The sequence below is a fragment of the Hyperolius riggenbachi genome, chromosome 1 (assembly GCF_040937935.1).
Source record: "Hyperolius riggenbachi isolate aHypRig1 chromosome 1, aHypRig1.pri, whole genome shotgun sequence".
NCBI classification, from domain to species: Eukaryota; Metazoa; Chordata; class Amphibia; order Anura; family Hyperoliidae; genus Hyperolius; species Hyperolius riggenbachi.
In genome coordinates this window covers 455,999,738-456,025,749 of record NC_090646.1, presented here as the reverse complement: position 1 = coordinate 456,025,749, position 26,012 = coordinate 455,999,738, and the positions used below count along the sequence as shown (strand labels likewise).

At 42.1% G+C, this 26,012-nt stretch overlaps 1 long non-coding RNA gene across 1 annotated transcript; it reads right to left on the bottom strand.

Annotated features, from left to right (window-relative positions):
- Positions 1-603: 603 nt before the first annotated feature.
- Positions 604-24,868, bottom strand: LOC137553889 (uncharacterized). Its single transcript, XR_011027305.1, has 3 exons — positions 24,413-24,868; positions 12,381-12,441; positions 604-853 (listed from the first exon to the last, which is right to left on the bottom strand). It is a non-coding gene; the product is annotated as an uncharacterized lncRNA (long non-coding RNA).
- Positions 24,869-26,012: the final 1,144 nt, after the last annotated feature.

Here is a 26,012-nt window from a genome sequence, read left to right as displayed (position 1 = left end):
GGGGGGGGGGGGGCAGCCCGACCGGTTTCGCAATCTTGCGTCATCAGGGGAGAAAGTCTTTCTCCCCTGATGAAGCAAGATTGCGAAACCGGTCGGGAAGGCGATAGGCAGCAGCATTACATCTGAGGTTTTCTATGGACCATTTTATGCGTGCTACTTTTTCGGGGTTCCCAGTGCACGGGCCCCGTATATGAGTTTTCTTTTTCCTTTTATTAATTGTTTTATATGCTACGTAATAAAGACGGTTTACACTTAGATGTGCCGTATATCTCTTTCATGCTACTATCCTATTGGACTCCCCTGTGGCGAGTCTTTGTGACCTCAGGATATCTACTGCATTCCGGAGGAATCTGTGGCGTGTTGCATCGCTGGTGAAACAACACCATCTGAGAGTTCTGCGGACCATCTATCAAACTCGTTTACAACCTTATAATGTGGGTTGTTGGAATCTGGTAAGCCTTGCTTCTTTACCTTTTCGTTCAAGGATCCTGTATACCAGAAAATGGCAAAAGCTATATTATTATAGACCTGCGCTGACTTTGTATATTTATAGTTTATTTATTACTGTGATGTGACTGCTGCAGGTGTGCAGTTAGTAGGGGATATACCTGAGGTTGAGATTATGCAGGATGTTCTATTGTCCTATTTTCCTAACACCGTAATGTGGGAAACATTTTGGACAGCAATCCACATTAAAGTGGATTGCTGTCCAAATCCAAATTTCCATTAGACTGAAGAGACTTTGAACCTTGCTGATGTTTTTAGTACTTCATACGACTCTCTTTAGTAAATTAGATTTCTCCCTCACTTCTTGTCTTGATAACATCTTTTGATATAACTGGGAGCCATGGAACTGCAGAAAGAAATAAAATCCAAAAGAGACAGGCTGTAAATAAATACAGGGATTTTAGCCTTTTCCTATATTAGTCAACACTAAAACATTATTTTTTTGGCTGCATGTGTATTTGAAACACTGTGGAATATAGAGCAATAAACTACGGTAAAATGATTCTTTTGTGGACAATGTAAATCTAAAGCAGGTAAATGTTTTCAAGCCTCTGCAGTGTCAAGTAGAACACAGTGCATTTTCCATTTCATAAAAACAAGATGTTTATTTGCATATAACTATGAATTCATATATTAGTGGAAACAGACCAACATGCAGTTTTACTGTCTACATAATGAACTGTGTGCTCTTAATGGGCCATGATAAATCCATTGCTAATTGCGTGTTATTTCCATTTCTGAAACTGCACAACTATCCAAGGTCACAATCGGATCATTGTTTCATGTTTTATAGTCAAGATTTGGTGTCTGCGTCTGCAAAGAAAAAAAATAAATAAACAACCATTGAGATACAGTGAAAAGGTTTTTTCTTTGTGTACTAAAAGGTAAAGTAGTTCACCACCAATTGTTTTCTGTAGCTGTATGTAATATCTGTACAATTTGTTTCAAATGAATAAGCTTGATTCGCATGTTCCTTGCTAATGGATTTACCACTTTCAAGGCTATCTGCAGCAAAATATTTTACTTTCAGATATGTTTTTTTCTCTGATGTCCCTGAGTTTAGCCGTGTTTTTCAGCATTTTTCGAAGTACTTGAAAGATTCTTTTGTTGTTGTTGTTGTTGTTACAACATTAACACTGATGTTGCAAAGAATATTTATGCCATTTAACAGTGTTCTACATACAATAGTTGTGACAGGACATAGATAAAGGATCCTAAGGATTCTCTACCTGTTAATCAGAGCAGAGGTTATGAGATTGCTATTTCAGAGTTTGTGCCAAGAACACCCTTCAGCCAACCTCACCGATAATTCACTTGTCTTAGGTGAGCACCCGATCCCCTTGCAAGACATGATTATGCAGCATCATCAAATCATAAGTATACAGCATGTGTCTTCCAGTACCATCAAAAAGCTGTGAATGCCCCCCAGTAACATAACTATGCAGCCTGTGTCCTATGATAATATTGCCATTTTGCATACGTTATCCATTAAGATAATTAGGTACCATGTTTTCCCTGTTTGCTTAGTAAATCAGGCTGTTTAGGTATTTTACCTAACCACATTAATTACATTTTAGCCAGCAAAAAAGTACAATAATTGTAAGAAATGTGGTTCCAGGGTCCCTGCGGATAGGAAAATGCTAAGATATAACATCACAGAGATACCTTGCCACTACCAAGGGGATCTAAATGTAAGCAAAGCTAACTAGCTAAGGAGACATGAAAAAATGTACTTCTCATCAGATCATATTAAGTGGCCATGGTTAAACCTTTTTAACTATACTCTGCATTAGTGAACACATTAGCAAAATGGCTTTTACAATGCTTTTTGCTTCTGTTATTATGATTGTTACATATTTTTCTGGTGTTTCTACACATACAAATGCTAGATTACAGAACACTACTGATTGGAAAACACATTAGATCAAGGAGAACAGTACTTATTTGAGCTCACATCCCTGCTACATTTTGACACACATTTTAGCATAGCCATATGTTTGAGTGCAAGGAGATTATTATTATTTTTTATTTATATAGCACCAACATCTTCTGTAGTGCCGTAGATAGTACAAAACAAATATTGGAAACATATAGGGATTAGATTGTGAGCTCTGAGGGACAGTTAGTGAAAAGACAATATACTCTGTACAGCGCAGTGTAATATGTCAGCGCTATAAAAATACTTACCGTATTTTTCGCCATATAAGACACTCCAGAATATAAGACACACCCAGGTTTAGAGGGCAAGAAACAGGGGGAAAAAAATAAACTAAACCTGGTGCGTCCATATTTCAGGAGCGTCTTGTACATGACCTCCCCCAAATGGTGTCATCCTGTGTACCTCATGTGTCCTCTTATCTTCCCCTGTCTACCCCAAGTGCCCTGTGGTCTCCTACCCTGTGTCCTCTGGCCTCCTATCCTGTGTCCTCTGGTCTGCCCCGTGTCCTCTGGTCTGCCCCCCCGTGTCCTCTGGTCTGCCCCCAGTGTCCTCTGGTCTCCTACCCTGTGTCCTCTGGTCTGCCCCCTGTGTCCTCTGGTCTCCTACCCTTTGTCCTCTGGTCTCCCCCTTTGTCCTGTTACCTCCCCCCTGTGCCAGGTTAATCACACAGTGGGGAGCCAGTCACAGCGGGGACTCAGGCAGGGAATCCCCGATGTCGGCGGTTCGTATCGGCGGGCGTTCGGAAGTCGGGGATTCCCTGCCTTTGCCGTATAAGACGCAGGGACTTTTTCACCTCATTTTTTGAGGAGAAAAGGTTCTTCTTATACGGCGAAAAATACGGTAAATAAATAAACTTATATACATGAGGAGTTCAAGACACTGTACAGTCATTACAAGCAATAGTACAAGTACAAATACATACATAGTTAATGTGTACCATATTGTACATGTTCATATGGTAAATTACAGAAATACAAGAAACACTAGGAGGAGGTCCCTGCCCTTACAAACTTACATTGTTGCAAAAAAAAAGTGATAGAAAGCATTTTTTTACCCTTTCCTGCCACAAACTAAGAACATCTTCCCTCTGTGTAATTCTAATGCTAGCTGCCTTTACCTAGTTACAAGTCTCATCTCCTAGCTTACACTCATCGATAACTTCACCTGCCAGTCAACACAGGGTGATTTGCAAGATTTCTCTGTATATGAATTTGGTCGAGTAATTGCATCCTTTTAAATAAATAGGTTGCGTCCGAATTCAAGTGCAGAGATAAAAATGTAGTTCTGGCAGCTTTTTTTTTGCATACCGCATTTGAATCCCTCTAGCCGTTCATGGGGCTTGATTCACTAAACCGTGATAACTGATATCACGGTCGCGGTAGCGTTTTGCACGCGTTATAACGCGCGTAACGTTTTTCATGCGAAAACATGTGATTGCACGCAAAAAACTTTATGCTCGCAAAACGCTAGTGCGACTGTGATATCACTTATCATGGTTTAGTGAATCAAGCCCATGGTGCAATGCATGGCGCAGTGAACTACATGCAATAAATCTTCAAATATAACTTTATCTCATAAAGCCACCAGAGGGCACTTCCCATAACTTCATTATACCATCTATTAGATTGAATGTGGTTGCACTCTAACCCTGAATTAGAGCGACATAAACTTACATAAACTGTCAGTGCTCTTTCAATGTGTGATTTGTGCAGAAATGGGTAAAAAAACAATAAGCAAACAGTTCACCTATACTGTGTCATTCATATTTGAACAGCCCTCCTAGTTTACAAGACAATGAACTGTAAATTGGATATAACCACATGTAATGCAGAAACCCCTTTTACCTGTTCCAATTCTGTATTTTGTATATTGGTGTACACCATTGTCTGTATTATTTTGTACCCCATGTTGGTTTCTCATTTTCTACAGTGCCATGGATGTTGGTGCTTTTGAAATCAATAATAATAATAATAATAATAATAATAATAATAATAATAATAATAATCTACAGTCTTGCTAAAGACCTATCCAGCATGCTTACAGCAGAAACATGTAGAATCGCCATGAATGACCCTGCATCTGCAATCAGTTGACCATTTAATCATCATATACTGTAAATGCAATATGGGTATGAAGACTTTACTTATCATTTTGACTATATGTGGTAGTCCCCAGACTTGGCTGGATTTCTGCAAAGCCTGCACAAGCCATGGCACAGGGGTTGGCTGAATAAATAGGCTGCACATGGAATGAAAGGGTTTCTGTTGGTAAATAAGGGCTGATGTTCATAGGAAAAGGCAGAAAAAAACTTACCCTAGGGGACAAGCAGTGTAAATGTACAATATCTCACAGAAATGAGTGCACCGCTAATAAGACCCTTTAATACAATATAAAGTAGTCACAGGTTGTATGACTGTGAAAATTTGTTGTCCCATCAAAATAACACACAGCCATTAGTGTCTAGACAAGACACAGCACATTTATATCAGGCTTTTCTTCTGGTGGACTTCTAGCCACTCAAAGCCTCTAAACTACTGGCAATAAAGTAAATACACCCCTAAGTGAAGAATGTCAATATTGCGTCCAAAGTTTCAATAGTTTGAGGTCTCTCAAAATCAGCCATTGCATCACGACGTGCTTTGAATGGCTGACTAAGAGGGAGGAAGGAGGGCAATGGCTACGGTTGGAGGCTGCCATCGTCTGCGCTGGAAGTGCCTTGTCTGCGCAGCTAGACTTGCAGAGTATTATCATCCAGTGAGTCACTCTGATTGGGGGGGATTGACTTCTGCCAGTCTTCTGAATACATTGATAGTCTCCATCAGGGAAGAAACAGAGTGGTGGTTGGGGGGACTATTTGTTTAAATTCACAAAGATTGCTCATGACACTTGCTGAAGCGAGGACAAGGACGTTATCTATTAGCAACAGGGACTATTTAAAATAACTTGCATATTCAGCGCAGTTACTGGCACATCCAAGTTCCGCACCTCTTAGGGGAAAGCACCCTAATTCTTATACTGCGAACAAAGACTGTGTGAACATTGGTCCACAGTTGTACACAGTTTGGACTGGCTGCGGGGAACTGATGCTGGACCCAATTCTTCTCACTGTTCTTTTTCATGCCTAGTTGTTGAGTGTGGTTGATTAACTTTCACGTTATTTCTTAGTTGAGTTTGTGCAAAGAGAGTCCGTGTTTACAGGGTTAAGGTTAGCCAATGAGGCGGAGGGAAAGGGGTGGTTTAAGATTAACTGTGGGGGGAGCGTTACAGTTAGCCATGGGAGTAGGAGGGTTAAGGTTAGCCATGGAGGGTAGGAGGGTTAAGGTTAGCCATGGGGGTGGGTGGATAAGGTTAGCCATCGGTTCGGTGCAAGGGCGAATGTGGGTAGTATAGAGCCTATGGCAAACACTGGCATTGTCTGGGTTTTTTGGCTCGGGTTATTGCTGAAGTAAATTTTTTGGAACTATCTGTTCTTATTCCCTCTTTTTTCTAACACTAAGCCAAGTGCACCCTACATACATAAGTTAAGTATCCATGTTCCCCAGATAACAGAATTAATCTGATCTGAGGTCTGAGTGATGTGGAGGCATGGGGGCGGGCATGACGATGCAGCACAGGGGCAAGCATGGCGCCCTTGCTGCTGTGGCACCCATGGCATAAGCAATGCCTGCACCCCTCTAGATATGCCTCTGGTTCGGTGTGAGAATAAGCTTAGGTTTAGCTGTAGTAAAATATCAGTATTCCATACCAATATTTTACATGTTTTCCACTTTAATAGTAGAATATTGGTAGACTTACAGATATTCTACTATCGGCTTTTCTGGGTACCCACATTTCCTTGATGTACACATTTCTGACACTGCTGCATCGACATCTGGTAGCTATCCACTAAAATTACACATAGAATAATGACCTCTGAATGCTGTGTTTACTTTTAGATCCTCCCACTGCAGCCACAGCATGCAGGTTTAAGGCCATGGCAAACAGGAAACCAAGTCACGGCAACTAATTACTAATATTAGCACCTAGTTGCTTTGACCATTCACTGGCACTAGTGAGTGCCTAGTCATTATGACTATCTGCTACTCATAGCATCTCCATTAAAATGTATGTATGTCTATGTGTGATGTGGCTCTAATGCTACAAAGGATCACAGGAAATCAGACAAGCAAGGGATTTTTTTTATAATTGTGATGACCACAGAATGCCTATGTAACACTGCTCATTGCTCACTGCTATAGACTGTTCCCATAATTCAGAAGGGTTACCCAGACATTTTCTTTAAGTACATGTCCTCCTACTACACTGTGAAAGGCTTCTTAGTATTTTTTCTATTTATTGAAACAGAACTGTTTTGCTCTTACCAAATGGGAGCGTGTTCTAATTTTACAATTTAATACAAATATCGGCTGTTCAGCGAACCAAATCAAAATTAGAGCACTGAATGCTTCCTGCTGTTTAATTGATTCTTTTTTATATAATTTTATGCTGACATAGAATTAGAAACAGTGTGATTTCTTAATTAAAGCCCTGCTTTATTACAAATACTGTGATTTAAATGCTGTACACACCATAAGAGACATCTTAGAGCATCCTAAATTATCAGAGAGCCATTTCATGCCTTTCTGAAAAACAAATTACGGAGATGATTTTGTGCTTTATGGTGAAGCCATTGTTACAACCTTGTTTTGAGATGTGGGTGCACCAGATGTCTCTGTTCCGCAGCGGTTCAGGCTCATGATGGCACAAAAGATATTTTCTTCTTTGATAATCTTATGTTTGTTTTCACTCTCGACTTGAATGTTAACAGTACAGGAGCATTTTCCAACACAGCTCATTAACCAAGGCTAGACAATCATTTAAGGGACATGTCCTATTATATCAACATGCCAAGCATTGATTGTAATTGTTGGATGGTTACTGCTCCCTTTCAGAAGCTAAAATGATCTTCTTCATCGAAATTCATTTGAAACCAATAAATAACTATCAGCGAATAAGTACAAAGCAATAGCTCCATAATGACTTGGCTTCAATAGTTTTCATGTCAGCAAATTGTTGCCCAAACAAAATTGTTGTCAGATATTTTATACAGTAGAAGGCAATAGTCTAAGAGGATGAGGCTTTAATGTTTAATGGCTGTGCACTCTGCTTCGCTAGACAAATATCATTATTTATTACTTATCACTGGGACTGCCAGCATTTAAAATGCCATTCCAGGCAGAGATATTTGCATATCATTGTAGCCCCCTCTCCACCTCACAGTCATATTTTGTTTCACTAAAAATGCATTTTTTTGCAAGACAATTTAGATATAAATTGCGGTTCTTGCATTTCTTCTTTAACAATGTAAATAAATTAGTGAAAATACCCTTTTAAAGAAAGAAACATGCTGATTAAAGAGGAACTTAAGTGAATATAACTTAGTAAAAAAAATTGCTTATTTTTTTACAGTATTACTTAAAGAGGAACTCCAGTGAAAATAATGCAATAAAAAAGCTTCATTTTTACAATACTTATACATAAATGATTTATTCAGTGTTTGTCGATTGTAAAATCTTTCCTCTCTCTCATTTACATTCTGACATTTATCACATGGTGACATTTTTACTGCTGGCTGGTGATGTCAGTGGAAGGAGAGGCTGCTTGCTTTTTTGCCAGTTGGAAACAGCTGTAAACAGTTGTTACTTCCCACAATTCAATGAGGTTCACAGAAAGGAAACTGTCAGGACCATGGTCCTGACATCACACTTTGGGAGGGGTTTCACCACAATATCAGCCATCCTGATGATCCGTTTGAGGAAAGAAAAAGATTTCTCATGGGAAAGGGGTTATCAGCTACTGATTAGGATGAAGTTCAATTCTTTGTCACGGTTTCTCTTTAACGCAGAGGAGGTTTTGCATTATCGTTCCCCCCGCGCTAAGTTATTAGTTTAATTTTGTCAATTACATACTAGCTAGCACTAGGCTAGCTAGTATTGTCTGCCGGCATGTCCGTCCCCCCGATTGCCTGCTGGATACATTACCCTGCCTGGATCCCGCGATAGGTGCAGCCTCCCCGCTCAGCTCCAGTCTTCACCATGGGGAGGCTCGTACATGACGTCTTGCACAGTCCCGATCCTCCCCATAGTGAGGACCGGAGCTGAGCGGGAGGCTGCTAGATTGCTGGATCACTGCGTGGTAATGTATACAGCGGGCAATCGGGGGGGGGGGGGGGGATTGCGGCCAATCGGGGGGTGCCGGCAGACAATACTAGCTAGCGTAGTGCTAGCTAGTATCTAAAGGACACAATTAAATAAATTAATTAATTCCAGCAGTCCCTGATCCTCAGCAAAACCTCTGCAGCGGCATGCCCCACACATTGTCGGGCATACCGCTAAGGATGTTAATAAATGATTTAGTCAAAGTTTGCCCATTGTAAAATCTTTCTTCTCCCTTATGTACATTCCTAAATTTATCACCGATGCCAGCATCTTACTGCTGGTAGGTACAAAACTGTTGGATGTTTGCTAGTTATGTGTTCCGAAGTGAGCAGAAATAATACCTGGTCTTTCAGAGTGCACTGGGGTGAGAAGCCTTTGTAACATCATAGCCTAGGTTAAACATCACTGGTAGGGTGGGATTACAGACCAATATACAGCAATATACTGTATAGATATAGGAAGTGTTTTTAATGCTGAAATCAGGATAATTAACATAAGAATTGGATATCCTGAATAATGTATTTATTACATTCTACTATATGACATTAGGGTGCCTCTGGGGCAGAATGCAGTGGCATCGTAGCTTAGGATAAGAATCATTGGGAGGGCAGGATTAAACACCAAAAATAGCAATATATAGATACAGCAAACTGGGTATCCTAATTAGAGATGGCCCAAACTGTTCTGCCGGTGAATAGTTTGCAGCGAACAACGGGTGTTTGCATTTGCTCCCTCAGGCGAACACATTGTGTGTTCGCCCCGCCCTCTATACATTATAATGGAGCCAAACGTTGACCTCTCACCCCAGAGTCAGCAGGAACATGGCAGCCAATCAGCTATCCATCCTACCTGGACCTCCCCCCACCTATCAAAAACACAACACAGCAGCCATTTTGCAGTCTGTGTTTGGCTTCTGTGCTAGGTAGGTCAGGGAGAGTGTGCTGCAGATAGGGAAAGCATTAGTTAGGCCTGTGTTCTGTGTCCCCAGTGAAGTTTCTTGCTGCTACAATACCAATACACCATCTACATAACCCCAGAGCCCTTCTAAAGGCTCTGTTTTGATCTTGTGATATTGATGTTCAAAAGGCTCTGTTTTGAGCTTGTGATATTGATGTTCAGTGTGTCCACACAGTGCACTTTAGCTGTTGCAGACAGGTGCAGTCAGTGCTCAGTGCTACAGTAGTTAACCCTTCTGAGGGCCAGTTTTTCTTTTTCTTGCTACTGTTATATTGCATTCCTGTGTGTCCAGTGCACACTTTGGTTGTTGGAGTTAGGTCTGCTGGTCCTAGTAGTGCACCGACCATAACCCAATAATCCTTCACCACCACTACTGGCATCTAGTATCCACTACTGCCCCCTGTATAAGGGCTCAGTGCAGAATCAGTGTTTTTTGGTCACTTAACTGTCATTGAACTACCTCAGCTCGACCGTTGGGGCTGGAAAACCATGATTGCAGAACTACTGCGCTTGCGCAGTACCGTCCTGATGATGGCAGCGTGACCATGAGACCTGCACGGTGGAGCGCAGAAGAAGCCGACCTGGAACCCGACCTGGCGAATTAGGCTTCGCCATCAGAGGAGACTGGGAGCCACCGGAGCTGCGGCAAGGGCACAGGATGGCTACCAGGACTGAAGGAAGCCCCAGGTAAGTGGATCTTTATTTTTTTTCCAGCCTGGACGTATCCCTTAAAGCACTTAATGATTTTTTCCCTTTAGAGATTAAAAACTGACTTCGTCACCTACATCATTTTAGGTAGGACTTTTGCCATGGTGTTTGGCCCCTTGAAACAGTGTTTGTGGCCAGAAACAGTCCCTATAGGTTTTAAAATTTGCCTGCCCATTGAAGTTTATGGCGGTTTGCCAGATTCGCCTGTTCGCAAACTTTTGCGGAAATTAGCATTCGAGGTTTGCAAACCAAAATTGTCATGCTCGCTACATCACTAATCCTAATAATGTATTACATTCTACAGGGTTGTGCATGAAAGACTGTCCAGACTGCTCATTTAGGTGCCTCTTGCTCTATGCCTGCTGTGTGTGTCCTCTCCTGGCTTTATTGAAACCTGTGCATTGTTATGCTTGCTAGAACAATCAATGGGTCTCATGATTAATGCTTTTAAACAGGATTTCTCTTAACTGACTGCATCAAATATAAAAATTGGGTGAGTAATGGGAAAATCCCCTATGCACCTTTACTAAAAATTACAAATCTAGATGAAAACACTAGGGCTTTAAACTTTATAAGAGATAGCCAGCCACAACTCATCCATTTTCACCACATTCTACTACAATAGTGACCAGGAGCCCCATCAGTGGCTCATGTGAATTTCCTCCTGGGGCTTCCTTTTGTTTCACTTGTGTGAACCAATAGGAATTTAGCGGGGAAATTCAAATACTTCACTGATATCTGCTTGTCAGCTTCAACAGGAATTTCTGTAATCTACTTTCTTTCTGTTTATACCTAGACCTGACTAGTTGATCACAGATATGGAATTTACTTTGCAGATAGGCAACTAATACTTATAAACCTAGCACTGGAACATTTGGAGGGTGGAGAAAGAGGCAAGGGCAGCAACTGGCAGCTGGGAGGGGTCCTCATACTTATTTGGGAAATAAAATGAGAAAATGATTATACTTGTAGTGTTGTTCAGGGTAAATACTGGTACAGAATATTTTATTTATTACCATTACCATATTTTACATTTAATTTAACGTTTTTGTTATCCTTTAAAAGACAACTCAATTGAAAAGGATATGGAGGCTGCCGTTTTTATTTACTTGTAAACAATACCAGTTGCCTGATAGCCCTGGTGATCTATTTGGCTGCAGTAGTGTCTGAATAACACCAGAAACATGCATGCACCTAATCTCAGAAACACCTGATCTGCATATGCCTGTTCAGGGTCTATGGATAAAAGTATTAGAGGCAGAGGATCAGCAGGATAGCCAGGGAAATAGTATTGCTTAAAAGGAAATAAATATGGCAGCCTCCATATACCTCTAATTTCAGTTGTCCTTTAAGCAACAGTTAATTGGCGTGTTATACATATATATGGTATGTTGCATGCCCACTGAATATATTTTATATCTGTGAATCCATTTACAATAAAGGACCATGTAAAAAGACTTGGGAAAAAACAATAAAATGGATATAAACGAGAAAAGTCTGAGCTGAAACTAAGCTAAAGAAAGAGCAGGTTTTGTGGGTTATAAATCTTTTAGTGGAACTGTACCTGACCGGAATTATAAATTCTTTATTTGCTCATTATTCTCCAATTCGTAATGCACATTTTTCCTCTACAATCACCAGGGGCCTAATTTGATCCTAAGTGAAATATTGCCATCAAAGTTTAATGAAATCTCATGCATATTTCACTTAGATTCTCACTTTATAAATTAGCACAATTAACAAGCTGGACAGTTCCTAGGGGGTCCATTTTTTTCTGTTCTTTTACTGAACGATGTATTTGGCCATTCTGAATTACCTTGATAAATAGCAATAATTAAGAATCTATGCTACAGAAAAATAACTCTGTTTTATTTTTTTAGGCTAATGTAGCTAATGTTGGAAGTACCTTGGGTTTACTATGCAACTTTTATTCTTTTTGTGCACAATGGGAACTTGAACCACCTCACCTGTTACTGAACTGCATCCCTTGTGCTGTTGGCTTAGAGTCATGAAGCTGAATTATGAAACGTTGCCAGTAGCTTTGTCTAACATGATAGATTTATAGGACTTACCACTGGATGCCAAGCTATATGTTCCCTGACGGCCATAGTCATCCAGCGGCATCCACAGTGCCTAGCAAGCACACAGATAAGAAAGTATAAAGGTATTGATTTGATTCTGTTCCTGGATCACTTAACCACTTGGCAACCTCTGCCACGCTTATCTACGCCCCTTTAAAATTCACCCGAGTCACAGGAACGTAGATAAGCAACTCCTGTTTATTTTCCTGCTGTGCGCGATCGCGTCCGTGTTCGCATGCACGCGGATGTGTGTACGCGTCGGCCACCCGCTGGTCCGTGATTGGCTGATGTGAACATGTGTTCACAAAGCCAATCAAAGTGCTTGCAAGTTTGAATGAGCACTGCCAAAGCCAATGACAGTGCTCATTCATTCAGAATGTGTGTAAACATTGAATCAGTCACTATGCTGTTACAGTTACTGAGATCACTCGTGAGAGGATCTCAGATAACTAACACAGCATTAGTGAGTGATCAGCATCAGTGAGGTTTTTTTTAAATAAATTATACCCCATTAATCCCATTAACCCTTGCCTCCCTTAACCACCCTGGCGTTCTGATAAGATCGCCAGGGCAGCTGCGGGAGGGGTTTTTTTAAATAAAAAAAAACTATTTCATGCAGCCAACTGAAAGTTGGCTGCATGAAAGCCCACTAGAGGGCGCTCCGGAGGCGTTCTTCCGATCGCCTCCGGCGCCCAGAATAAACAAGGTAGGCCGCAATGAGCGGCCTTCCTTGTTTTGCTTACATCGTCGCCATAGCGACGAGCGGAGTGACGTCATGGACGTCAGCCGACGTCCTGACGTCAGCCGCCTCCGATCCAGCCCTTAGCGCTGGCCAGAACTTTTTGTTCCGGCTACGCTGGGCTCAGGCGGCTGGGGGGACCCTCTTTCGCCGCTGCTCGCGGCGGATCACCGCAGAGCGGCGGCGATCAGGCAGCACACGCGGCTGGCAAAGTGTAGGCTGCGTGTGCTGCTTTTTATTTCACTAAAATCGGCCCAGCAGGGCCTGAGCGGCAGCCTCCGGCGGTGATGGCCGAGCTGAGCTCGTCCATACCGCCCGGCTGGTTAAATGTGAAAATTGCTGTGGTTTTTAGGTGAAAAACCCTGTGGTTGAGAAGTGGTTAAACACTAAGGGCTTGATTTACAAAACGGTGCTAACTTTAGCACTGGCCCTTAGCACGTCTAAACTCAGTTGAAATGTGAGAAGTAGTGATCGTGCGCAAAGTACCGCACGCAAAGTTTTGTGCGCGCACTGCACAGAGCGCAGGGCACTCCGCGCGAAATGCCCACTAAAGCCTATGGGACTTAGCGCGCGCATAGGACTTTGCGCGCGATACTTAGCGCACGATCTGATTGAGAAAACTGGTGCTAACCTACTTAGCACCCTGGTTAGCGCGCCTTAAGACTTTAGATGTGCTAAGTAGGTTAGCACCTCTTAGTAAATCAAGCCCTAAGCAGGTTACCACAGGATAACATTAATAAGCAAAGCATAGGGAATTATAATTATCAAAATAGTAATTGTAACGATAACAAACCCTAATCTTAAGAGCATCTATGCAATTCATGATTCTCAGTTACACACTGTTTATACCGGTTTCATTAATTTCCACTTCACCCAGTTAAATGACTGAAATATTGAGATAGGGATTAGAGAAAAAAGGGCATGGCTTACCTTATTTTGAACATACTTGTCAGTTCCAAAAGAAGCCCACACTCTGGCAGTATTGTAAGTTTGGCTAAGCCATATAAAGTTAAAGCTTAAAGTGAACCTGAGGTGAGAGTTATATGGAGGCTGCCATATTTATTTCCTTTTAAGCAAGTTGCCAGGTTATTCTGCTGATCCTCTGCCTCTAATACTTTTAGCCATATACTCTGAACAAGCATGCAGCAGATCAGGTATGACATTATTGTCATATCTGACGAGATTAGCTGCATGCTTGTGTCTAGTGTGCTTTAGACACTGCTGCAGCCAAGTAGAGCAGCAGGACTGTCAGGCAACTGGTGTTGTTTAATAGGAAACAAATATGGCAGCCTCCATATCTCTCACACCTTGGGTTCACTTTAAAATTAGGTTAGTGCTAGGAGATAATTTTAGAATGAGGCTAATAGCTAAAACAAAAATTAGGCTTGGTATACTGCAGGATAGATTCTTATGCAATGGTATTTTATTCAGAACATTTATCAAAAGAATAACCCTTCACTTTTCTATGTTACTTACATATATGTCTGCACATTGCAAAACATGTATACTATCAGTGGACTCAATGTATACCCTTCACATACAGTGTTAAATATTAATGATAGTGTTACTAACCCACGGACTATCATTTTAGTCAGGATTAGCAGGGTCCTGATTAATGCTGATAAAATGAGGATTAGGGTTTATGCCAGAGGGATAGAACCCCAAAAAGGCAATGGGTTGCAAGGTGTATTACTTGCAATCACAAACCACTTATATTAAAACATTTTTAGGTAAATGTCTGTGTACATATAGTTACGCTGCTGGTGAGCTGGGCACAGGGTGAGCCTGAATGACGGTTCACCCTGATGTTGCCTGAAATTCACTGAGTCATTACTTTTCCCATCCGAGTCGTAGCAAGAGAAGTAATGCACTATGGAAGTACTGCTATTACGGCGCCTAGTTTCAATCCTCAGCGTTGAGCATCATACACCAAAACCACTTGCTTTGACATATCTGTCCTGTACTATCAAATATCCCAGTTGATCCAGAGGAAGAAGAAAAAAACCTTACAAGACTTGGGACAATAAACCTTTAAAGGGAAAAAAATCCTTCCCAACTCCAGGTAGCATTCAGATAAAATTCCTGGATTAACTCTGTTGGGAATTATTTAGTAATTATAGTAGATGATGCCCTTGAATGCAAGGAAAGCATCCAAGCCTCTTTTAAATACAGATATAGAATTTGTCAAAACTACTTCCTGTGGTAAAATATTCTACTTTTTAACTACTCTTCCTGTAAAGAGTCCCTTCCTCAATAAATTGCAAAACCTTGTTTCCCCATACACATGTCCCCTTCTACAGATCACACATTCAGTGTTTTGACTAGGAATATTAGATTATGTTCTATAGTATTTTTTTTCAAGCAAATAGCAGAGCCCTTCTTTAACACTTATCACCAAATCAGCTTCTCAATCAATGCGGGAACATTGGTTTTCCATTTTATTGTTTCTGCTTCACGGTTAAGTTGTCCACACACATATATCACATTTTATTGATTGCATTCCTGAACCGTGAAATCAATATGCAATTGAATCACATACTCTTTACTACCATCATAGTTATAACAATGTAATTATTTTTAATCAGAACATTTATCAAAAGAATACTCCTTCCCTTTTCTATAATGTTACTCACATACATGTCTGCACATTGCAAAACATTTATATTATCAGTGGACTCAATGTAGCTCTTCACATACAGTGTAAAATATTAATGATAGTGTTACTAACCCATGGACTATCCTTTTAGTCACTTCCCTTACAGCAAACATATACTATATAAGTTTGGTTATATATATATATATATATATATATATATATATATATATATATATATATATACAGCATGGTGGCCTTCGAATTTCAGCCAAGGCACTATCTGCACAGAGTTCTTCCTGTGTCTGTGTGTGTTTCCTCTGAGCACTCTGGTTTACTCACACATCCTAAAACATACAGATAAGTTAATAGACCCTAGACTATGATACATTCACAGCAGGATATAGATGTGACTATGGTAGGAATTAGATTGCGAGTTCCTCTGAGAGATGGTTAAGTAACAAGACAATATACTCTGTAGAGTACTGCGGTGGATGTTGGCGCTATATAAATACTAATATATATATATTGTTATAAACTGTTCTAATTCACCTTTTTCCGGCACCAGCAAACTCCTCCTCAAGAGTTTGCAAACACGATCACACAGCAAGCTGGAGATAGACTTTTCTCAGGCTTCTTCAATATTCACGAAGTTTATTTAGGAGACATATATACAGATATAGTTCATCATATCCTGGCAAAGCAGATTTCCATGTTGCGTTACAAGCTTCTTGATTAGACTTCCTGCTGAAGTCAATCAGGTACCTTCTTCCTAACTACGTTACACTAGACTACCTACAGTATGTACAGCATACATTATATCAGATTATATATAGAATGAAAAATAGAGGTTCCAGTCAGCCTTTAGATCTAGTGGGAAAGTCAGAAGCAGAGTGAGCTCCCATAGCTCACGCAGGCTTTAATACCGACTAGGAAAGAGTTAAATATGACATCATCTTCGCCATCCCCTAGATCAGACTATTGGTGGACCCACTCGTGGTGTCATCATACCCACCTACTCGATTAATATTCAATGAGGCATTTGACCTACATGCAGGAATGTGGATATTTACAAAACATGGCTGATGTTTATTGTTCTAGTGGCGGTACATGCCCAGGTCAGGGAGACCTGTGGCCTTGTCCACAAAACAGCTTCTTGGTATGTTCTAGTTCTGCTGACAGAACTGGAGATTCTCTCTCTAAGAGAAAATCCCTTAAAGGGCAGGTCTGCTCCTCAAGCCTTTTTGACTCACTCAGTCCAAATAACTGAGGCCTACTTAAATTATAACAATCCCCCCTAAAAAGGCTTGACCCGCAGATCCCAGCTTCTGAACCTAACCGTACCTGGTTTCTTTCCTTTATGTTTCACTTTTCGATGTTCGTGCTCACACAACTTCGCTGCTCTCGGCGGTTATACCTGGAAGAGAGAGAGCAAGACCTCTTGGTCTTCCTGTAACCAGGCTCTCTGGGGAGGCCCTACTTCTAAATCCCTCTATACCACATGCTCAGCATTTGCGTCACTTGCGTATCACTCACAAACTTGCATGACCACAGAAAAGTGAAACTCGTTTGTTTGTTACTCAATGGAGCAGTGCCAGGTGCCTTCTAAAAGAGCGCCTTTATACAATCAACTCCATCACCGGTACTACTAAACCTATACCCGTAACCCTGTATATCCCTTAATTTGAAAATATTGGATCATGAGATTGTTTATGAGGCACCAATCTCTTGACCAGGTTGATTTGTTTTACGTAATTTTAACACACAACCTCACCTGGATAATGATGCCTAAAGTTGTCATCCCCATCCAGACGACCAGTGGGTGTGGGAAGAACCTTTGAACTGCAGAGGCCCAGTCCGAGTGTCCCTGGAACATCGCCGGAACCCTTTTTCATCAGGTCAGACTGGAACTCACCTGCTTATTTTTGTGTTCTACCTCGTTAAGATCACCTGTATCATGGTGAAATCTTACCTCTAACTTAGTGTACTGTTTGTTTAACCGTTGTATCAACGTGTGTTCGTCTTGGATCAACCCCTGTTCCCCTTTGTCCCATGTCGTGTTCTCTTTTAGGCCGGGAACTACCCGTGAAACTTTGACCTTTAGAGTTCTCTTAACAATTTGAGAAACAACGTCATCCAACCTGGATGACTGGATCCATATGGGATCTCCACTCACACAATATGTTCCCCTTGGAAAATCCCCATTATCGGAACAATTATGAGAATATACCTTGAATGTATCATTAGACACTATGTTAAAAAACAAACCTTTCCTTCAGCCACCGGAACTATCGGTTGGGCTTCAGGGTGGATCTTTTGAATGGTAGCCTCGCATTCTGCGTTATGGAGCCTGCAGGCTTCTTCACTAAATTTGACTTGCCCCGGCAAACACAGGTACCTCGGTGAGAATTGCCCGCATGAGGACAATTCTACTCGTTTCACCTCCCCGTCTAGCACCAAAAAAGTTTGACCTCTCAGGTCATGGTGTAAGACATGTGTTGAGGTGGGAACTAAGGAAGTGGCGGTGCCTAAAGGAATGTTGCACCGTTTCCATTTGTTCACCCAAACATCTTGAAGCTTCCATGCAAAAGATCCTTCTCCAGAAAAATCGATATACCTCCCCTTGTCCAATCTCAGTTGGACAGGATCTTTAAGCATCTCCCTGACAAAATATGTCCCCAACTGTCCTGATTGGACCTCTTCCCCCTTATGTCCTGAGGCACACTATGTACCAGAGGTTGGGAAGACTGTACTCTCTGCAATCTTTCAATTAAGAGTACCTCTTCACTTACCCAACTAGCCTGAGGATAAGCGGCTGCATATGGACTGTGTACTATAGTCCCCTGTGGTGACCCGTGTAGTGTGAATGGGGTTCCCTGTGTTGGCTTTCCCTCCCCCGGGACCGCTCTCCCCATCCTCTTTGTCACCTGGAAATGTGGCTTGATCTCGATTTTTACTTCTTGTTTCGAGAACCACCAACCCTCGGCTTTCCAGCCTTTACGTGTGTATAGTTGTTTCAGAGGCACTCTCTGTTGGTAGTTCCAGAGTGTGATGTTGTCCCCTGCGTCTCTCTGGTAGGAGAATTGATGCCTCCTGCTCGTTCCTCTCCAATCTGGAACCATCTCACTCTGCATAACCAAGACAAGGTACCCCTGAATCACACACTCCACCTTTTGCATGTACCCATTGTACTGCAATGTACCTTTTAACCAAACTTTGGATCGGTGCATCGATTCTGGGAGTGTGGCATTCAATAGCAGATTTACACTGCCATTCAATTCCCACTGCCCGCACACCTGACCCTTCAGACCTTTCACCCACATTGTGCCATGAAATTTGTTTTCTCCTGGCACAAGTGCTCTTTTCCTCCATCCCTGCTTGGTCCATCTGTGCCAAGCGGAGGGAGGTGTGAAAGGATTAGTACCTTGGTCACCAAACATTAACATGCTTGGGCCTTGCATTCTCATTAACCCCTTATTATACATGAGAATGTCCTCTCTTCGTTCTCCTAGGACGAAATGGCAACCTAGGATCACCATCAGCACGGTACTCTTCATTATAAAAGCACCACCTTGGGAAAGAAAAACATTAGCAATTTGCACTATGCTTTGCTCAGTCAGTTTTTTTAGACGTTTTCCGATCTCAGGAATCTCGTGTTTTAGTCTCTTTCCCATTTCAGGAATCTCGTGTTTTAGTCTCTTTCCAATTTCAGGAATCTCGTTGTTCTCCAACCTCAGATTGGCATCTGGAACCTTTCGCTTATCCGACTGACATCTCCATCTTTGCTGCCAGCACTGCAGCTGTCTCGAGTCCATATTGCCAAACTCCTGAAATCGAAATACAAACAAATCAATTCTTATTAATGATTTGGGATTCGCCCTGCGGCTTGTACTCTGTACACTTTAACTTGATCAATATATGCCGTAATTGATCTCGTTGCTTTATGGTTCTCATGAACTCTGTTTACTCTTTTTGGTAGATTGGAGTTACAACATCTCTCCCCTACCTAAGTACTATCCTCAGTACTTACCTGTTTAAAATATGCTCCCGCAGACTTCACCTTTGGAAGCTCTCACCTCATTGCAAGCTCTCACCACACCCCCCCTTCTGTACATACGCGGCCGTCGTATGCACAGAGTATGGATGCCACACACCTGTTGCTGCTTTGCAGGTGAGCCTGCAATGCTTTTACTAATTTTCGCATTTACTTACCTAGAACTTCATTGCGATACCAGCTCTGCTAGAAGTTCTGTGTGTTGTACCCTCTGACCAATGTTTGTCGCGCCACTACCCTCATACTACCAAAAAAAACGGCCGCCTCCCTGTAGGAAGGAGCACTCTGCACTTAAACTACACAGGGTGCAGGGCTAAGCATTCCAGCGTCAAATGCCTGTATGCAGATCCCTGAATGCCCACTTGGTAGGTACTAGCCGCATGGCAGACACCGTACTGATACACTGTCACTCTGTAAATGGCAATTCTATCATCTGTATAATTGCCCCATGAACTACTACCAGTTCTGTTCTGTGCTAAACTGAATCAGAGCTGGAGAAAAAAAGAGAAAGAAAAAAAAAATATATATATTTTTGACCAATCAGTGGGCGAGGAAAAACACGCTAACAGCCCAGCAATGACTTCTTTGTCTATCTCTGGTCCTGTCCCTGACACAAAAACCCCCCCGAAAAAAACACTCTGCAGTCGCAGCGAGTACACCTGGATTGGTCAACTCCTATCATTCTCTCTTTTCCCTTCCCCCTCTCCAACTCTGCACTGTCCCCCCTATCTCTATTGGGAACACATGCCGCACCGCACTTTAAGGTGCCTCACTTAAAGGAATAATCCCATAAACAACACAGTACAGACACTTTCCTGATCTGCGCTGCGCCGTGTCTCCCTGCACCTAGCTGGGAAACACTTCCTATCCGTGACCCTGCAACTTGCTTGGCTCACGTATGCGGACACTCCCTGTGCCCAGACTTCTTCTGAGGAAATCACCTGGAAGCCGAGAAACTCAGTAGAATCTCTCTTCTGTCCCCACTCTGGACCCCCCCCCTCCCACCAGCTGCTTCCGTGCATGGTGCCTTGTGCACAGCTGTGACGTGAAACGTGGGATCCCCCCAGCACATCCTCCCCCCTGCCATCGGGGCGTGCCTATCAGTGGGCGCTTCCCGCCCCCTCCCCTCCTGATACATCATGCAGATGGGAGTGGCTTTCTCAGAAACCCGACGCCATGTTGAATCATGGCATGCCAGCCAAGATGGCTGCCATGTCAGTCCCCCATAGCAACCACTTAATCCTATGCACCTTCAGAAAAAAACAGTTAGAACATACAAGGCATATTATGCACACTAAACATTTCAGCATATATATTTCTCGGATACCTGCAAGAACAGACACAGCAGTGTGTGAAATTTCCTATCTCCTTCCCAGAAAAAAAACACCAATCATCTTGGACATGTACAGTAGATGGAGGAAAAAAAAACATGCACCCACTGAACTCCGATCTTATGACGGCTGCAAAAAAACATCCTGAACAGAAGGAATTCTCCACAACTACACCGAAACTTTACTCCTATCATAAACCTTTGCCTGGAATGCGGAGTGACAGAACCTGAACAAATCTTCCAGCTGTTAGCAGATATCCACGGGCACAAACCTTAACCGTGCTTCCCCCCAATCTGTAGAGAGGGGGTGGGAGGATGCACTGTATTGGCCCCCCTTCTCACTAAACCTACGCTCTGCGATCCGCAAGAAAAAAACAATAAAACCCATGACATGGAATTATGCTGAGATTACAGAAACATATCATAGCACTAACTAACTAATAGCACTGACCTGGAACCAGTTTTCCCACTATTCTGGGCTCTCGTTATACCAACTTTTTCTCTTCATTTCACCCTCCACCTGCTCTCCTCACCATCCACCATCTGCGTGACAGAGCACGAGAGAAAAACAACCACCGCTGGCCTCCCTCCCAGCCCAGAACTGCACAGAGAGAAAACGAAACTATATACGCTGCCCACACTTTAGCATAACACAGAAAGATAACACACAGCTGTAGCAAAAAAAACACTGTTAACATATAACAGACCCCAAACACTGCTACAAAATCAAATAAACGAAATGCTATACTTGCCTGGCTCTACAGACTTGTACCGACTTCCAATCCGATCAGCTGACGGCAAGTTTTTTTCCACGAGTCGATGGACCTCGGTGAGCGTTTACTGAGCGTTCTCTCAGCGGATTCTCCGGTCCCGAAGGTAACTTGCTCAAAACCTCTGCCTGGGATACCTCACCACGGAATCCTTTGTTCGGCTAGATTGCGTGTACATCACAACCCAAATAACACAGGTCCATGACTCGCCGCTGATCATCACTCGGATTGCAGTCCGTGTGTTGGCCTCTCTAGTGGCCTCCCACACACCACTTATCCTCTTGATAAGCTTTCCAGTCCGCGTCAACTCCTCTTGTGTCGCTGTGGAATATCTTGAAAACTTCGGCCCCTGGCCCCTGTCTGCCTGTTTTGCAAGGCAGTGAAGGGGGGTTTCAGCACCACTGTTATAAACTGTTCTAATTCACCTTTTTCCGGCACCAGCAAACTCCTCCTCAAGAGTTTGCAAACACGATAACACAGCAAGCTGGAGATAGACTTTTCTCAGGCTTCTTCAATATTCACGAAGTTTATTCAGGAGACATATATACAGATATAGTTCATCATATCCTGGCAAAGCAGATTTCCATGTTGCGTTACAAGCTTCTTGATTAGACTTCCTGCTGAAGTCAATCAGGTACCTTCTTCCTAACTACGTTACACTAGACTACCTACAGTATGTACAGCATACATTATATCAGATTATATATAGAATGAAAAATAGAGGTTCCAGTCAGCCTTTAGATCTAGTGGGAAAGTCAGAAGCAGAGTGAGCTCCCATAGCTCACGCAGGCTTTAATACCGACTAGGAAAGAGTTAAATATGACATCATCTTCGCCATCCCCTAGATCAGACTATTGGTGGACCCACTCGTGGTGTCATCATACCCACCTTCTCGATTAATATTCAATGAGGCATTTGACCTACATGCAGGAATGTGGATATTTACAAAACATGGCTGATGTTTATTGTTCTAGTGGCGGTACATGCCCAGGTCAGGGAGACCTGTGGCCTTGTCCACAAAACAGCTTCTTGGTATGTTCTAGTTCTGCTGACAGAACTGGAGATTCTCTCTCTAAGAGAAAATCCCTTAAAGGGCAGGTCTGCTCCTCAAGCCTTTTTGACTAACTCAGTCCAAGTAACTGAGACCTACTTAAATTATAACATATATATATATATATATATATCTATATCTATATATATATATATATATATATATGTATATATGTGTGTATATATCTATATATATATATATCTATATATATATATATATATATATATATATATATATATATATATATGTGTATATATATATATATATATATATTTATACTGTACAGTGGGCTGGATTTACAGTGCACGCGGGCTGTAGTTTGCTCCGCAATGGTCTAGACCTCCTCCATGAGGAGCATTAAACTAACCAATGAGAATCCTTCTTAGGGAGGATTCTTATTGGTCCAGACCGTGGACCAAAGGGAAACCCTGACAGGAGGCTCAAAGATGCTTTGCAGATGTTCACAGTATAGTGGTGTAGTCTGGGCACTATCTGCATTGAGTTTGTTTGTTCTCCTCATTACTTCTTAAGTTTCCTCCGGGCACTCCGGTTTCTCCCACATCCCAAACACATACAGATAATTTAGTCAGCTTACTACGATGGACAGAGCGCCTCTGTTGGACAGTTAGTGACAAGGCTATATCAACTCTGTAAAGTGGTGCGGAGAGGATGGCAGCGCTGTATAAATACAAAATAATAATGAGAATAATTGTTTGCATTTGCAATGACCAGGAAAGTTGCAAAATTACTCATTCTTACAATTATTCTAAAAAACACCGGCAAGGTGTTGAACCTGCTTTCTTTGTCATTTGTCAACACCGAAGCAGTCAAACATTTCAATAAGAAATAGTGGCTATTCCAATTTTATTAAGGTTAGAAGGATTGGTTGTAGTGAGAAACGCTGAAAACTGAAGGACAGTGGAACCAGTGGTTTAGCATTCATTTTAGTGGACACACAGTGACATAAGGGTTATGATTTGAGTGAGCTAGGAAGATCTGAGGTCAAGCAGCACAGAATCCCATGTTTCCCTTGCAGTCATAATCCTGTTTTCTCAAAAACCTCTCATATGAGATTAATAAACTAGATTGAATGCTCATTTACACCTATTGTCATTTCAAGAAACATCCCATCTTCTGTGCCCCATAATATTGCTCCTGCAGTCAGATCTCATTAACTTTACAGATCCTCCTAGCCAAATCTCCAGAAGGCACTACTGAAGCAAGAACAGTCCATTCATTCTATCACTTTGATCTACACATATCCTCAGGCAAGTGAACAGCACAGACCATCATTTATTGATAATGACTCCTGCATGTAACTACAAGTTAGGACCAAAAACATCTATACCAACATTAGCAAAGGGCAGTCTGGTGCTTAATCTGTCAGCTGGGTGATCTGCCATCTGTTGTTCTTTGTGCCTCCCTCTTATGTTTTGAAACTACACATTTGCTTAGGATTTGCAATATAGAAACCTGTAGAACTTACTTCATTACTTCTGTAAAGTGATGGCCTTGCTCATGGTATAGTTTAATTGGTAGAGTAGTAATGTAACTATGGGCTAAGAAGGATGCAAGTTTTCTTGTTGCACAGGTTAGAATTTTCCATGTGACCTGTGACTTGAAGCAGCTTGTGGTAATAAGTCGCTGGGTTCAGATTGTACAGTGGATCACCCTCTAAAATTTTGCGTCCCTTTGATATCTTGTTGTGGAGTTTGAGGTTGGCAGTGGTAAACATATTCTGAGTTCTGGTAAGGCAAGGTCTTCCAGGCCCCAAGGCAGAGATGCTAAAGTTTGCTCTTCCTCCCTACCAATCAGATCTTGATTGCTTTCATAGGCATCCCAAAATTGGTCACTTGTTCAGGGTGATATTGAGAGGTGGTCTCCATTGAACGTTCCACCTTGATCACCCATCCACAAGATTTCATGTCTAGTCCCTTACTGTTCCTTCTGACATTGGACATGATGCACTAACTGTCATTTTACTGGTTCTGGGAAACAGTGTAACATGTGCTATACAAGCAACACAGACATTGTGTATATAATGCAAATTGCACTATGTACACAATGCATGTTACATTGCTTGCATGAACAGAACACCAGTGAAACTAGCATTAACCATGGACATGGAAGTTTTTGATTGTCATGGTTGTAACAGTCACACCACCTCTCCACTTAAAGGGGAACTTCAGCCTAAACAAACATACTGTCATTAAGTTACATTAGTTTTGGTAATTAGAATAGATTGTTAATATAATCTCTTACCCACCCTGTTTTAAAAGAACAGGCAAATGTTTGTGATTCATGGGGGCTGCCATCTTTGTCATGGGGGCAGCCATCTTTTTGGTTGAAAGGAGGTGACAGGGAGCAGGAGACACAGTTCCAACTATCCTGTGTCCTGATTACCCCTCCCAGCTGCACACGCTAGGCTTCAAATGTCAAATTCAAAATGTAAGAAAAATAAATTGCACCAATACAGCAGAATGAGAGCAACAACATCAGAAATCCCATCATGCTTTGCACAGCATCAGGGGAAAAATGCCCGGGCAGTTTTCTTCTGTGCATCTAAAAATGAGGCTTGTATAAGAGAAACAAAGTTCTGATGCTGTGAAACTGTTAAAGAAACACCAGGCCTTTTCAGTGCTGCTGAGTCGATTTTTAGTCTGGAGGTTCACTTTAAAGGAAATGTCTGAGGATTTAAAAATAAAAAAAGGATCCACTTACCCGGGGCTTCCTCCAGCCCTTGGCAGCCATCCTGTGTCCTCGCCGCAGCTCCAGTTTTCCGGGATCTCCTCCATTGAATGTGCTTGTGCGAGCCCCGCTGGTGACTATGCTCATGTAGTCTGGAGCATTCTGCGCAGGGTAGGCACAGTAGATGCCAACCTGGCGAGGTCAGACTCTCTAAAGGAGGGGATCTCAGGACACAGGAGTTGTGGTGAGGAGGAGACAGGACAGCTGTCAGGGGCTGGAGGAAGCCCCGGGTAAGTAGATCTTTTTTTTTTTAATCCTTGGACTTTTCCTTTAATGCTAAAGGAAAGGGTTGTTTTGACAAAGCGGCCCACCTCCAGAAGACAAAGAACCTCTGGTCA